Source organism: Charadrius vociferus, unplaced genomic scaffold (assembly GCF_000708025.1).
Source record: "Charadrius vociferus isolate BGI_N301 unplaced genomic scaffold, ASM70802v2 scaffold90, whole genome shotgun sequence".
Taxonomy (NCBI): domain Eukaryota; kingdom Metazoa; phylum Chordata; class Aves; order Charadriiformes; family Charadriidae; genus Charadrius; species Charadrius vociferus.
This window is the reverse complement of record NW_009647222.1, coordinates 12,867,887-12,882,482: the sequence shown is the minus strand read 5'-3', so window position 1 is coordinate 12,882,482 and position 14,596 is coordinate 12,867,887.

The window sequence follows — 14,596 nt, the reverse complement described above, 5'->3', positions numbered from 1 at the left end:
CTCTCAGCCTTTTTCTCACAGGGGAGATATTCCAGTCCCTTCATCATTTCAGAGGTCCTTTGCTGGACTCTCTACAGCCCAGAACTAGACACAGAACTCCAAGCGTGACCTCACCAGGGCTGAATAAACGGAAAGGATCACCTCCTTCTACCCGCTGGCAACACTCCTCCTAATGCAGCCCAGGACACCATTAGCCTTCTTAGCTGCCAAGGCACATTGTTGGCTCATGTTAATCTTGTTGTCCACCAGGACCCCCAGGTCCTTTTCCATAAAGCTGCATTCCAGCTGTGCAGCCCCCAGCATATACTGGTGCATGGGGTTGTTCCTCCCCAGGTGCAGGACTTTGCAATTCCCCTTGTTGAACTGCACAAGGTTCCTTCCAGCCCATTTCTCCAGCGTGTCAAGGTCCCTCTGGATGTCAGTGCAAGCCTCTGGCATATTAGCCATTCCTCCCAGTTTGGTGTCACCTACAAATTTGCTGAGGGTACACTGTGCCCCATCATCCTGATTGTTAACTGTGTTGAAACAGTATTGGGCCCAGTACTGACCCCTGGGGTACTCCACTAGTTACAGGTCTCCAACTAGACTTCTTGTGACTGATCACCACCCTGTGGGCCTGGCCGTTCAGCCAGTTTTCGATCCACCTCACTGTCTGCTCATCCAGCCCACACTTCAACAGGTTCTCTATGAGGATCTGGGGGTTGGACTAGATGTTCTCCAGAGGTCCCTTCCAATCCTCACCATTCTGTGATTCTGTGAGGATCTTATGGAAGGCAGCGCCAAAAGCCTTCCTGAAGTCAAGGTAGACAATATCCATCGCAAAGACAGGAACACACCTGCAGGTAGCAACAAACACCTCAGTTGTGGTGCAGTGCTGCAGCCACTGTCTGGTACATCCCTTCACAGAATGCACTGTTGATTACTGGTCCCAGCAATCCATCTTTATGGGTTCACATATGCACACTACATGGATGGGGTCACAGCAGATGTTATATGTGGTTGTGCAACAGGAGAGAACCTGCGGTGCTGAACTATCTGAGATGCACTCTGAGCTGTGGAGAAGTGTGAGATGAGAACCAGCTACATAAGCCAACACACAGTGTTATTGCACAAGGACAATGCACATCATTGTTAAAAGCAACATTACATACTAGATATATGAACACCATGGCTGACAAAGTTAAAAGGTGAGTGACAGTCTAAAGTGGCAAGTAGGGTAGGGTTGGGCAAAACCATACCAGCTTATCAGCAAGACTGATGCTCAGGACACCTCTGTCATCTGAGCTAAGCATCAGGTAGATGAAAAGATGTCCCTGTACTACAGCTAGATGGGACACACTGCCCTCAGGTTTCAGAGAGACTTGTCAGCAGGGGAGAATTGGAAGCTCCAGTTCCCCTCCAGGTTTGAGGGGGCTGTGCTCCTTGGATGGATATTTCTTACAAACCATTACAGATGAGCCCCTTCCCGCACTGTCCTGTTATATCTCGTCCATATTTCTCATTCCCTGTTCCAGGCCTTTTTTTCCCAGTTAGCTAAGGCACACCTTTCATCTCTCTTTTACCAGCAAGACAAACAGATCTCCTATCTCTACTCTCACTCTCCATCTGTGCTCCTGCTTTCACTGGTCCTCCTCCAGTTTGGCTTCTTCCCCACCCTGGCCACCAGTCAGCCTTCCACTGACTCAGCTTCGTTTTTAATGACCTGCTCATATTTACCACCATGGCACCTTCGTGCTTCTTGATCCATGCTCTGACATGGATCAGTGCAGCACTGATGCACAAAAGCCGGATCCCACATGAGAAGCTGTGGTTTTCCCCTTGCCTGTCCCTCAGCGTCTGTTTCTTGGTAGGGATTGCCACAACACGCCAAGGAAGAAACCCGAGAGCGCATTCTGTGCAGCAATGGAGCGGCAGTGATGGGATGAGCTCTAAGCCCATGACAAAATGTGGGCTATCCCAACCCAAATGGTGAGTACTGGAGCAGCTTCACCATGAAATACAGTGGCCAGACATGCAGTGCTCACACAGCAGAGGCAGTGTATCACTCAACACTAAAAATATCAAACCCACAGTAATTTTGCATTCAGACATTTTCCCACTCTCCACCAAAAATTAGTCAAGTGCATCAGGAGACAACAGCTGTCAAAAAACCTGCTCCCTTCTCTGGTCTTTTTTTTCTGCATCCCCTACCTCTATAACGTCAGCAGCCTGACTTCCCTTCCTCTGCCTGAGAAACAGTGCACTATTCATCCAGCAAAGGATAAATTAAGACCATCACAGAAACACCCTGCCTGCCCATAGGGCTAAGCTTTCTGCCAGACCTCAGTGCCACTGGCAAAGCATGACAACATCCCAATAAAGATAATTAATTAACAATCTTTCACACTCTGAACCTTTAAATTTGCATAGCTTTCTGACTCCGGGAAGCCAGGATTTTAGCAGTGCCCACACCATCTGTCTTTTGTCTGTGGAGGAATTTATCCTGTTTTCAGATGCCAGCAGGGAAACTGGGTCTGTTTAGCATTCTCACCTAGTTACAGTCAATACGCTGTGTGCTGCTACTGGAAATAAATGTGTGCCTCTTGCCTAGACTTAAGACAAGATGCTGTGTGCCATTTTTTTATTTTTTTTTTATATTCCGTTGAAAAACATGATTACTTCAAATCTGGGGAATGTTTTATGGAGACTTCCTTACTTGGTAAATAATGCTACATCTGCCTTGTTTATTTGTTGAAAGAAATGGCAACAATGGTTTAAATGCTTAATCCAGAGAGAAATGGGAAGTTTCCAGCATCAGACCTAAGCCTAATCTCCCTCTGCATCATGTTTTTTCCTCTGTACTGCCTAACATGCTGGGAGTCCTCTCATGTTACAGACTTTCCTGACAGATAGGTCAGACAGGAGTGCAGGAACCGTGGGCCAGTGGAAAGGATTTGGGATGGGACACCAGAGAACTGAGTCAGCCCGTTCCTGGCCTGAGCATGCCACTTCAAGTAAACCTCTTCTCTTGGCCGCCTCTCAGCTTCCTCATATAAGCAAAATGTGGATAACAGTCTTCCTCGCTCTTAGCCAAGGTGCATGCAGTTGAAGGCATGAAAAACCGTGTCTCCTGGATAGTGACCAACTACTGTGGGAACACAGCACACCACAGCCCTTCACAGTAAGAAACTCACAAAAATTTGGGGGAAAGATGGAATCCGAAGCAGGAGGAGACCCAGCACAGTCCCTGGGGGCAGGTAGCAGGGTGGGAGAGGATAAGAGAGCAAGCATAGCAAGGAGAATGGAAAGTACAGAGCAGAAGGAAAGCGGGACAAGTGGGAGGGAATATGCTATGTTAACAGGCATCTGATACGCTGTGGTTGTTCATATAAACAAAGGTTAATGGGAAGGAATTAGCTGGGGAGCAAGAACCACAGAGGGCAGAAAAGAAGGGAAGGGACCTGGGTTGTTCACGCAGGGGCCAGTTTGGGACTGGTTTTGTTTGTGAATTTTCTTTGCCCTGTTTGATTTTAAAAAATCCTGTCTTCGTGATTTCCCCTGGGAAACTAGTCAACAATATAACATCTTTCCTGAAACTGAGACTAAACTTCCCTTTTGTATATCCTATATCCCAGTCTTTGGCTCCTCATTACTGACGATGTGCCATGTGAAATACTCCCCCCTTCGCCTCTGCCATAATATGCCTGAAATGATAGCAGGCTAAGTCTAACCTCCCCTTGTTCCCCACTACCACCCACCATCTTTTAAACAAATGATGATGATGTCACTTTCTATCCATCTCTTCTGCTCAGCCAGACAGGGAGCTCAGGGACAAAACTGAAAGAAGCATCGATATGGTATTTCCATTGCATACCTGTGCTAATAAACTGATACCACCTCTGCTGCCATCACCCTTTCTAGCCTGAACAGTTAGCTGAATGTTGTAATGTTGTGCCTTTTTTTTTTTTTTTCTGTTATGGGGAAAAATTGGCTTGTGCTTCTCTCTTTTACCACAGAGCACGTACACTCAGCCTGTAACCTCCAGACACACTGTAGGAATGAAAAGGCAGCAGACAGTGTCTTCACTCACAGTTTCTAACCTTCTACCTAGCACCAAGACAAAAAGCTCCCTTCCTAGCATTTTCTGGGGAATAGTCTAAGAGTCAAATTTCTGTGCCCGTTTTTAATCTTCCTTGACACTTTTGCAGTAAGGCACAGGCCGCCTGTGCCAGCTGAGCTGTTTCAGAGCACATAACATGAAAACAGGATTAAAAATATTGCTGTTTTCCTTGACAGTACAGGCTCACTTCAGCCCCGGATGAAAGCATAAACTGTATGAAGAGAAGTCCAGCCAACTGGCTAACGGCTTCAGCTGGGGACTAACCAGAACTAGGAATAAAAATTTGGGGTGGAGACTAGAAAATCTACCCTGTGAAGGATCTTACAGGCCATTGTCTGGGCTCTTGCCCCTGGTGCTCAGGAGAAATGAGGTAAAGTAATTGAAACGGGGAAACTGAAGTAAAAATAAAGAAGTCCCAAGAAAGGTCCTAATCTGATTGATGTTTTGTTTGGCTCCTGACTCTCTTCTTCTCTTTCAAGGTGTCAGGTGATGGGTTAAGGAATGGGAGACTGATCCTGAGAGCCCTTTTTGCAGATGAAGCCATCAGGGTGGTTTTTTTGTGAGCATGTCGTGTGGCATAAGTGTTTGTTTGTGTTTCCCCAAGGAGGAGAAGGGAAAAGAGTGAGGGCTCATGCCCTGGTCAGTCTTTGCCAAGCTCCTCTCCTCCCTCCGTTCTTGCATGCTCTGCCACCCCTGGGGGGAGAGAGAAAGAGAGCAGGAGAGAGACAGCTCATTTCCAAACACTTGTTTCATTCAAACAGCTTTATTTTTGGTAATGCTACACCAAGGCTGCAAGCAGCTCGAGTGGCGGATGGTGCTAAAACTCTGTCCTGGGCATGTTACCAGCTGGAAGGATATCACAGGACACTAGCCCACCAGGGAGACAGCAACGTCGGCATTGCAACACCGGGCCAGACCGATGCTTCATCCAGCCCAGCGTCCTGTCTCAGACAGTGACCAGCGCCAGATGCTCCAGAGGAAGGCATAAAACACCCACTGTGCACCTAATCACATAGCGCTATGAAAGGAGGAAAGCTCCACTCTTTCACCTGCTGGCCATCAGGCACCACGCCAAGGCATGCAGACTTCGAGCCCTTGTGACCTCCCTCTAGCCAGTGTAGCTGCAGAAGCAGCTTGGTGACTTGAAGCAGCGCCCCCCCCCCAGGCCTGAGCATGAGCAAAATCACTGGAAAAGGGTAAAAATTGAAGGTGGGATAGTGAGCAAAACTGAGCAGAGCTAGCCCAAAGCCTCTCGCAGTGATGTCAGTATCAGCCCCCATGCAAGTCCCAACGCATCTCTGAGTATCAGGCCTTTCTTCAAAGAATTGACAGCCTGGGGCAACTTTGATGGTAGGGAGGTTACAGAAGCCTTTGCTCTTCCAACTAAGCAAAAATTAGTGCCTTTACAAGAAAAAAAAATTAAAAACACAAAACAGCATGAAGCTCTGCACTGTGAGCTCCCTCCCTCACTATCAGGCCTCAGGTGGCGCCAGGTGACCATCCAAGCTGGCCCCCGGGGTCCCCAGCTGGAGGCACCAGGCAGACCACCATATTGGAAGAGTTGGTCTGTCATGTTGGATGTCTTCTGTATCTCACAGTCCCTAGCTTGTATGAAAAGTCAGGTCACCTCTTCACCATGTGCTTTTCCCCCTCCAGTCCCTCTTATGATGACCCATTCCATCTACACCAGCTTTGGGGAATTCAGTTTCATTCCCAAGTCACTCAAAGGCCTCATCCAAGTCACAGTGAATGGCAGAGTGCAGCACGGTCTCTGAACTACAACTTTTCTCAGGTTTAGGCTGTCTCCTATGTTGATATGGCACATTTTTTAGCAGAAACTCCATATGTGAGAGATACCGCATCTACTCTGCTAAAATATGACCAGCGATTAACTGCAGACATAATGACAAACAGAGGTGTGAACAGAGCTACAAACCACAACTTTGAACCCAGATCCTATGCTGGGGAAGACAATCATATTTTTAACAAATGTTTTCCACAACGTAGAAAACACTGATCCTTGCCTTTTTGGCACTATGTGTAGTAAGTACGAAAACACGTAATTATGCGATAATAACTACAACAATAAAATTTCTCAGAGTTTTAGGTCAGAGGAGAGATTGGAGGAGGCCAGGTTCACCACTCCATGTCAAGCTCATTTCTTCCTCAGGAAGCTGCACCATACTTCAAAACTCAAGTTGTCCTCAGTAGTTTTCAGATAGCTGTGAAAGACCTCTGGTGCCAGGCCACCTTGTACAAGCCCTGCTGCAAGACAGCATCCACCACCTCTGGTTTGCACTGCACCACGCTAACATGGAGGTACGGCTCATGTCTTAGAACCCACACAAGGCTCTCTCACGTAGGCCCACCATGGAGTCCTACCCAAGTAAATGCCTTTCCAGAGGCAATTTGCAGCTCAGCACACCTTCCCCATGATGAGCAAATTTCTCCCCAAAGGGTACTGGCCGCACCCTTATGGCCAAGGGTTTAAAACCTCATTCAAAGTATTAGCGCTGGCCTAAATTGCCCTACACAGCATTTTAATTATTATTTAACTGAAAAAAATATTTAGTTGTTGAGGCTGCCAAAAAAAATATTCTGATTAACGTTTAGACAGGCTTTTTTTGTGTTATTACAGGTAACTCTTTGCTGAAGCACACTTTGGTCTTACAAATCCAAGATCATAGTTGAACAGCCTCATTTTGATTTGAAAGAAGTTTGGAGTATGTGCATCCCACCTTTATTGCTAACAAAACAGAGGTGGGGAGACACAGGCAACATCTACAACACTAAGTGAAACAGGGTCAGGGACCATTCTCTGATTGCAAAGCTAAGCAGCACACGCTGTTTACACCCCTGCAGTGTAGTTATTTGGCCCCAGGTACCCATTGAGCCCTGTATGGTGTTCTTAAGATTGGATTTATTTATTTTTCAGTTCAAAGCGGCAACTGCTGCACATCCTGGAGCATACATGAGAGCATGTATAGGTGTTTCAGGGTGGGAGGGTTTGAGGGTGGAGGGTTTGAGTTCTTCAGCCCGTTGAGGTAGAGCTGAAGAACTGTGTTGCATGGAGGACACCAAACTTCATGCACTCCTATCCACAGTACCAATCAGAAATGGCCCTTGGCACATGGTCCCCCAAACCACAGCAGAGCACCACCTCAGTGTGTGCGATCTGGCCCATGCTAAAGCCAAGCCAGGGAGCAAGCTAACACTTACGGACTAGAGGTGTCCAGGAATGAGTGATACACTGGAAGTTCATACCCCAGTTTGTGAGCGTAAGCACTTGAAGATGTAGGATAACCATGACCACTTGTGTCCCCAGCAGGGAAACCTCGGCTACCTTGTGCTCCTCAGACGTCACAGGCCTCCCAAATAAACATTAGAGACACCGAGACGCTCTAACTTACATCTTATTTTTCATGGTTTCATGCCCATACATACATATATACAGGATGAATCAGAAAAAGAAGGCATGGGGAACAGATAATAGGCATAACACGCTGCATTTGTCACATTCTTAATCAGCTGCCATTTTTGCCTGCTCTCCAAAGCGAATGAGATTTATCCTCATCCAACCTGCTGTCAAACCTCCCCTTGCAGCTCCAGAATCTGTTGGCACATTTGGTAGAAGGGAAGAAATATCAAAGAAAATGATGTTTTCAGAAGTTTTGTGAAAACTGGCAACTGAATAAAGGAAATGCACCCAAATTAAAGTGCCAGTGCAGAAGGCAAACAGAACTTAGTCGTGTACTCTAATCTGGCAGCATCCAGCTGGTTAGGCAAGGCACGCATGGTTTTAGCCTCACCACAGAGCCCGTGTCTCAGCTTGCTGGGCAAGACAGTGGGCAAAGGACTCAAATCCTTAAGAAGCAAGTTCATTGTTTCTGGCATTTACAGAGCATTGGTTGCACTGATGTCCATCTGAGAGAAAATGACTGAAACCCTTTGGTCTTCTCACATCCTTAAGGCTACTACCAGCTTTGGGACAGTGGAAAAAAACGGTAAAAAATACTGTCAAATTTAGAATCACAGAAGGGTTTGGGTTGGAAGGGACCTCTGAAGATCATTTAGTCCAATTGCACTGTCACGGGCAGGGATACGTTTCACTAAATCAGATTGCTCAAAGCCCCATCCAACCTGACCTTGAGCACTTCCAGGGATGGGGCATCCACAACTTCTCTGGGCAAATTTGGCTATCAGATTGGAAGCAGACAGAAGCTGTGGACTGCCTCTCACTGCAGGACAAGCAAGGGACAAAGCTTGCCTGGCAAAATTTCAATTTCCCTTCTTCTGCCACTTGATGCTATTGGTCCCAAAGGGACCTTTGCAGCTTAAGTGAGAAACACGCTGACTCTTTAGATTTCCATAATGATTAGAATTGCAGACACCCCAAAAGCTTTCTTTATTAAATCAATATATAAAAATTCAATTTCTCTATATCTGCTAGGTCTGTGAGATTCTCCAGAACTCATTGGCAACATCACACAGTAGCTTCCACCCTAAATAATGGGTTAAATTCTGGATTACAACATTGAAAATACAGGGAAAATAAGAGCATTTTAAAGAAAGGAAGAAAAAATGCAAACTGTAGCTGACATCATTCCTGTGTTCCCATTTTATTCTCATCTCCTGAGGGAACAAGGCCTAAACAATCAGGCCACTTGTCTGGCAGTTCATCACTAATCACTTTTAAGCACATGGCTCTGTATCCACCAGCTTTGAGGAGCAACGGGTCACTTCCTTGGGTACCATATATATTCCTGATGCATGTGCTCTTTGGTCTGACACAATGGCTAAGATGTTGCATGCTCCTTTACACGGTATCCCTAACAGGTAATGCCTAGACTTAGATCAGCTATAGCACCTGAAGAAAAAAGAAAAGAAAAGAAAAGAAAAGAAAAGAAAAGAAAAGAAAAGAAAAGAAAAGAAAAGAAAAGAAAAGAAAAGAAAAGAAAAGAAAAGAAAAGAAAAGAAAAGAAAAGAAAAGAAAAGAAAAGAAAAGAAAAGAAAAGAAAAGAAAAGAAAAGAAAAGAAAAGAAAAGAAAAGAAAAGAAAAGAAAAGAAAAGAAAAGAAAAGAAAAGAAAAGAAAAGAAAAGAAAAGAAAAGAAAAGAAAAGAAAAGAAAAGAAAAGAAAAGAAAAGAAAAGAAAAGAAAAGAAAAGAAAAGAAAAGAAAAGAAAAGAAAAGAAAAGAAAAGAAAAGAAAAGAAAAGAAAAGAAAAGAAAAGAAAAGAAAAAAGAAGACGAGACAAGACAAGACTCAGGAGTGCCGTGTTTCCATCTCCTGCTTACACCTTTGACATCTCTGCATGGGAGTGAATGAAGGCAGATGATACAACATATAGCTCAAGAACTCCTCTCCAAATGTACACTAATAATTTACAGAGCTTCATTCTGTAGTCTCACTGCTTGTCACAAAAGAAAAAACTGACCAAAAGGCAGGCATGACTGAATTTTGCTGCCCAAAGACTGAGTGCCAAAATTTGATACAGGGGTGCCACAGGGTACCCCCAAAGCGTCTGCTTCACATACTCATAGTCACAGGGAAGCCCTGTGCCCACAGCCAGAAGTGAACATCGAATTCTCCCACACCTTTGCCTTCAGTTGCGTGATTCTCAGCTGTCCTGCCAGAGATTGCTGGACAGAGCAGGGCAAGTTTGTGATGGGCAGCTGTCCCTGCCTGCTTTTCCCCTTGGCATATGACCTCTCCTCTCTGCCTCTCCCAACCTGCAAGACCATATGGGAGGGCACCAGGGAGCACCAAGTGCAGCACCAGCAGAGTGGCATAGGAGGGAAGGAGACGTTGATTTGTGTTGACATCTTTCACCTAGGTTCTGCTTTGCCATGTCCTGCCAGTGCCCAGCAAACCTGTGCTGGAGGGTCAGAAGCTCTGGCACGGTAGTGCTTTGTCCCTAACTTCTTGCAGATGGACCATTCCAGCCCTTCTCCAGCTCCTCTCCACCAACATGGAGGGGTGGGCATGGACATCACCTGCTCCCCTGAGCTGGCTGTGCTATACTGGCAGGGTGGGGGTGCTGAGGTGACAGAGCAACCAGACAGCTGATACCACACTTCTCTATAGGAAACCCATCCGTCCTCTGTTTCTCCTGCTCTCCCGGCCCTCCTCGTCCTTCATCATGCAATACTGAATCCAGCTAGAGCACGGGGTTGTCTCACCTATGCAGCTCTGGACACCGCGAACTGCAATTTGGCGTCCTGACCATCTCATGAGCAGTCACTCCCTCCAAAGTCAAAGCCACATACACCACCACTTCTCTTCATAAAGAGTACCCACAGTAACCATCCTCTCTTTCCTCCCTGCAGAAAGGGCTCTCCCCACTCACCTCCCAAAACAGAAGCTCCTGGCTGTGCTTTTGCATTTACCATCTCTTCATACAAGCATGCTTCTCTCCTTTCCTCCATACAGTATCAGCTTTCCCTGCACTAGCATCTATGTTACATCTGCATAAGTCATTTTGATCTTTTTAGCAGTAACCTTCCTCTTTGTTTGATACATATGCTTTCTTTTCAATATTTGTTCTTGCCCTCCCTGCTGAGGGATATGTCAACAGGCAAAAGGCCATGTAACTGCTCCATCTCTAATACAGGGTATACTTGCTAAGAAATGTACTTAGCTGTATTTTCTATATGCTAAGTAAATCACACAGAATATCTTTCTCACTCTTCACAAAGTAAAAGTAGCTTTGTTTCAGCAAGTGAGGAACATTGCAGATATGAAAATTAATGGAAAACCTGCTTCCTGGGGTGGAGGGGGAGGAAAAAGTCTGCAGTTTTCCTATGCCCTCAAAATCTTACAGGGTCTACTTTTTGTGACTGAATTTTAAATGCAGTGTAACAGGATAAATGAAGTGTGAAAGATTGTCTAGCCCCTAATTTTTCCTGTGTTTATGTCTGGGTTTTATGTTATAGTCAATACTCCTTAGCCTATTTGAAAACTAATCTCCAGTGAACAGGTGAATAGATAATGGAGCAGTGATTCTTCTGCCTCCATTTATCTTTTCACTTATAGAGTTAAGTGAAAATAGGAACTTACTCAGTTACATTTTTCAAGGCACACACTATTAGAGAGCACTGGCGCTGTGCAGCAATTTGTCTTTTGGTTCACTGGCACTTCATAAAGGCTGAAAGTTACAGAAAATACAAGCCCTTAGCTTTGCACAGTGACCAGAACTGATACAATAATAATGAAGCTGTCGCTCTTCACATTTATCACACTTGCCTTAAGTTAAAAATCCTTTCCCACCAAACCCACCATCTTCCTTCATTTTAATTCAGTTTTTGGTTTGAGCTGTCACACAATGATGGGGGATACAAACACTGTATTTTTTTATTATTATTTAAGTCTTACTGGTATGCACCAAAATAGGAAGTTGCAAAATTCTACTCAACCATAACTGAGAAAAAAAGACCTTTGTAAAGATCTGCTGTGTCAGTGCTCCTGCCTTTCTTAACTTACTTTTCCCATCTAGAACTGTAAAGGCAGCATTGCATCTCAAAGTGCTGATCCTGACAGATCAAAGGATATAGAGGATGCAACCAGTATATGACTGGAAGAGAGACACATACCTATGGCCTCCTTTCTGCTGCAAGCAAGCCCTTGTGTCATCCCATTGTCTTCTCCTGCTATCAATGAATTGTAAAGCAGTAGCTGGGTGTCAAGTTGAGAGCGAGAGACATGAAAGCATGAGTGATCTCAGAAATTCAGTATGGATGGCAAACCTAACTCGGAGAATAATCCTTCAGGGAGTGATCTGCTGTAAAAACCACGTTGCAAACCAAAAGCAGAACCTTGAGGATGCGGTGATGCTTAAACATGAATTGCCTGTATAATCTTATGAAACCTCAGATCGTGATTGGAAACAGCTAAAAAGATGATTCACAGCATTTGGCACAAATATATCCACGTGCCTAAGATAAGGCACATGATTACACACAGCTATGCCAGAAACAGTATTATTAATTTGAGCTTCCCCCCCCCCAAAAAAATCCAGTAAGAAAAAACATAATTCTGTTCCCATAGAGTTCAATTTTCTGTGAAATAAACTGAGCCCTAACATAAATGGCATTGCTACTTCCATAGGAAATTACTTAACCTAGACTACAATAAAAAACAAATGTTGCCAGCAAAACACATGTTTTCATAGTTTGCGATTTGACAAAAAAACAATCTCAAGAAAAAAATGCCTGAAACATAAGGCTTTCTTAAAAGACAAAGGACAACCAAAAAAACACTTTGCAAGATGTAACAACATAGAGGCAGGTTTTTCTTAACATGCAAAATTGCTGTTAAACCTTAAAAAGAAAGTGTTCCTTTTGCAGCCCTGACACTGAAACGCTGGACAAGCACAGGAGAACCTGCAGTGAAAATGGACCAAAAAGGGTCTCCCCATTCCAAGGGTGGGAGGGCCAAGAGGTGGATTTCAGCCCTCCACCAGCCCCCGATGCTCAGTCTCTCACCGCACAGTCCCAGCAGAGTCGTTCCCTGTGTTGGGGTACAACAGTTTGCCATGGGTGGGTTTGGGTGTGCAGCAAGGGCATGCAGGGCAGTGGGTTGGGGCACATAAGGGCTATGAGGGGCTTGAGGAAGGGTTATGTGGAGGATGGAAAAAGCTGTGGGCTCCTCTGATGGGAAAGGCTCAACATCATCCCCACGTCACATGATTAAGCCTACCAGCTTCTGCAGCCGAAGGCAGACAAGGCGATGACATGGCCACTGCTACCAGTGGGGTGCATCCCACCCTCGGCAGAGAGATGTGAAGGAACATCACCAGGCTCTGCTCTGTCCCTCTCCTTGCTGCTGGGTTTGGCCACAAGAGCTCTCCCATCCTGGGGACAGTCACAATCCACATGGAAATGCAAAATGCCCCATCCAGTTTTCCCTGCAAGAGTTTAAAGCTGGTTTTGAAGGGGGAGATATAAAGCAAAGTTTTAGCATTGCCCTTGCAGGGGTAATGTTCAGGGATGGAATATGAAAGTATGGTGGAAATCTTATACATTGGGGGTAGAAGAAGATGGGGGAAAGAGCCTCGCTGCCTTGAATTCAACAACAGTCATGTTCTCATAGAATTAATATCTTTATCCCTTTCTCAGCCGAAATCTTCATCTATCTGATCGTTAATGATATTTGTCTGCCTGGTTTGTAAATACACTAAAGACAACCATAGCCTTTCTCCAGTTCTTCCCTCTCTTCCTGCTCTTGAACATCAGCATAGAAACCCAGAAGAATGAAAACAAGCTGGCCTTTCAAATTCAGAAATAGAAACTCCAGAGGTGGAGTTCCCCCAGTGCTAACAAAACCCCTGCCTGCTTCTGCCTGGGAATCATAACCTGAAAAACTGAGTAAATAACAAAAGACATACCTTCTGTCATGGTTCAACCCCAGTGAGCAACTAGGACCACACAGCTGCTTGCTCACTTGCCCCCCGTGGTAGGATGGGGGAGAGAATTGGAAGAGTAAAGGTGAGAAAAAACTCGTGGGTTGAGATAGACAGTTTAATAAGTAAAGCAAAAGCCGCACATGCAAAGGAAGCAGACCAAGGAATTAATTCACTACTTCCCATCAGCAGGCAGGTGTTCAGCCATCTCCAGGAAAGCAGGGCTCCATTGCATGTGATGGTTACTTGGGAAGAAAAACACCACTATTCCAAACATGCCCCCCTTCCTTCTTCGTCCCCCAGCTTTATATACTGACTATGATGTTATATGGTACGGAATATCCCTTTGGTCAGTTGGGGTCAGCTGTCCTGGCTGTGTCTCCTCCCAACTTTTTGTGTGCTCCCAGCCTACCCGCTGGCAGGGTGGTGTAAGGAGCAGAAAAAGCAACGACCAAAACCACCAGTGTGCTGCCAACACTATTCTCATCCCAAATCCAAAACATAGCCCCACACCAGCTGCTAGCAAGAAAGTCCACCCCATCCCAGCTGAAACCATGACACCTTTGCACAATGAGATCACTCAGCCTGTCTCCCATGTCTTCTGAGAGCAACTGGGACATTAAAACATGAAAACACTTTACTTCTGTAGAAATGCTAAGCATTACTAAAACTCAGGAGAATGTAATGGTCATTATGATGATATATAAACATATGTGACCAAATCTGATGAGGATGGTCAAGGATTTAGGAAGACATTTTTCACTCTGAGGGCGGTGAGATACTGGAACAAGTTGCCCAGAGAAGCTGTGGATGCCCCATCCCTGGGAGTGTTTAAGGCCAAGGTGGACGTTTGAGCAACATGGTCTAGTTGAAGGTGTCCCTGCCTATGGCAGGGGGGGTGGAACTAGGTGATCTTTAAGGTCCCTTCCAACCCAAACCATTCTATGACTTTACGATCTGTTCATCGCAGCAGCACCTTCTCCCTACCTCCACCAACAGAGTATGCGAACCCTCCCCACGCACTCACCCCAAGAGTCATCCCCAACATCTACAGGCGCCCGAGCTTTGGCTTAGACACCCACACCGGCAGGGGGTCACCT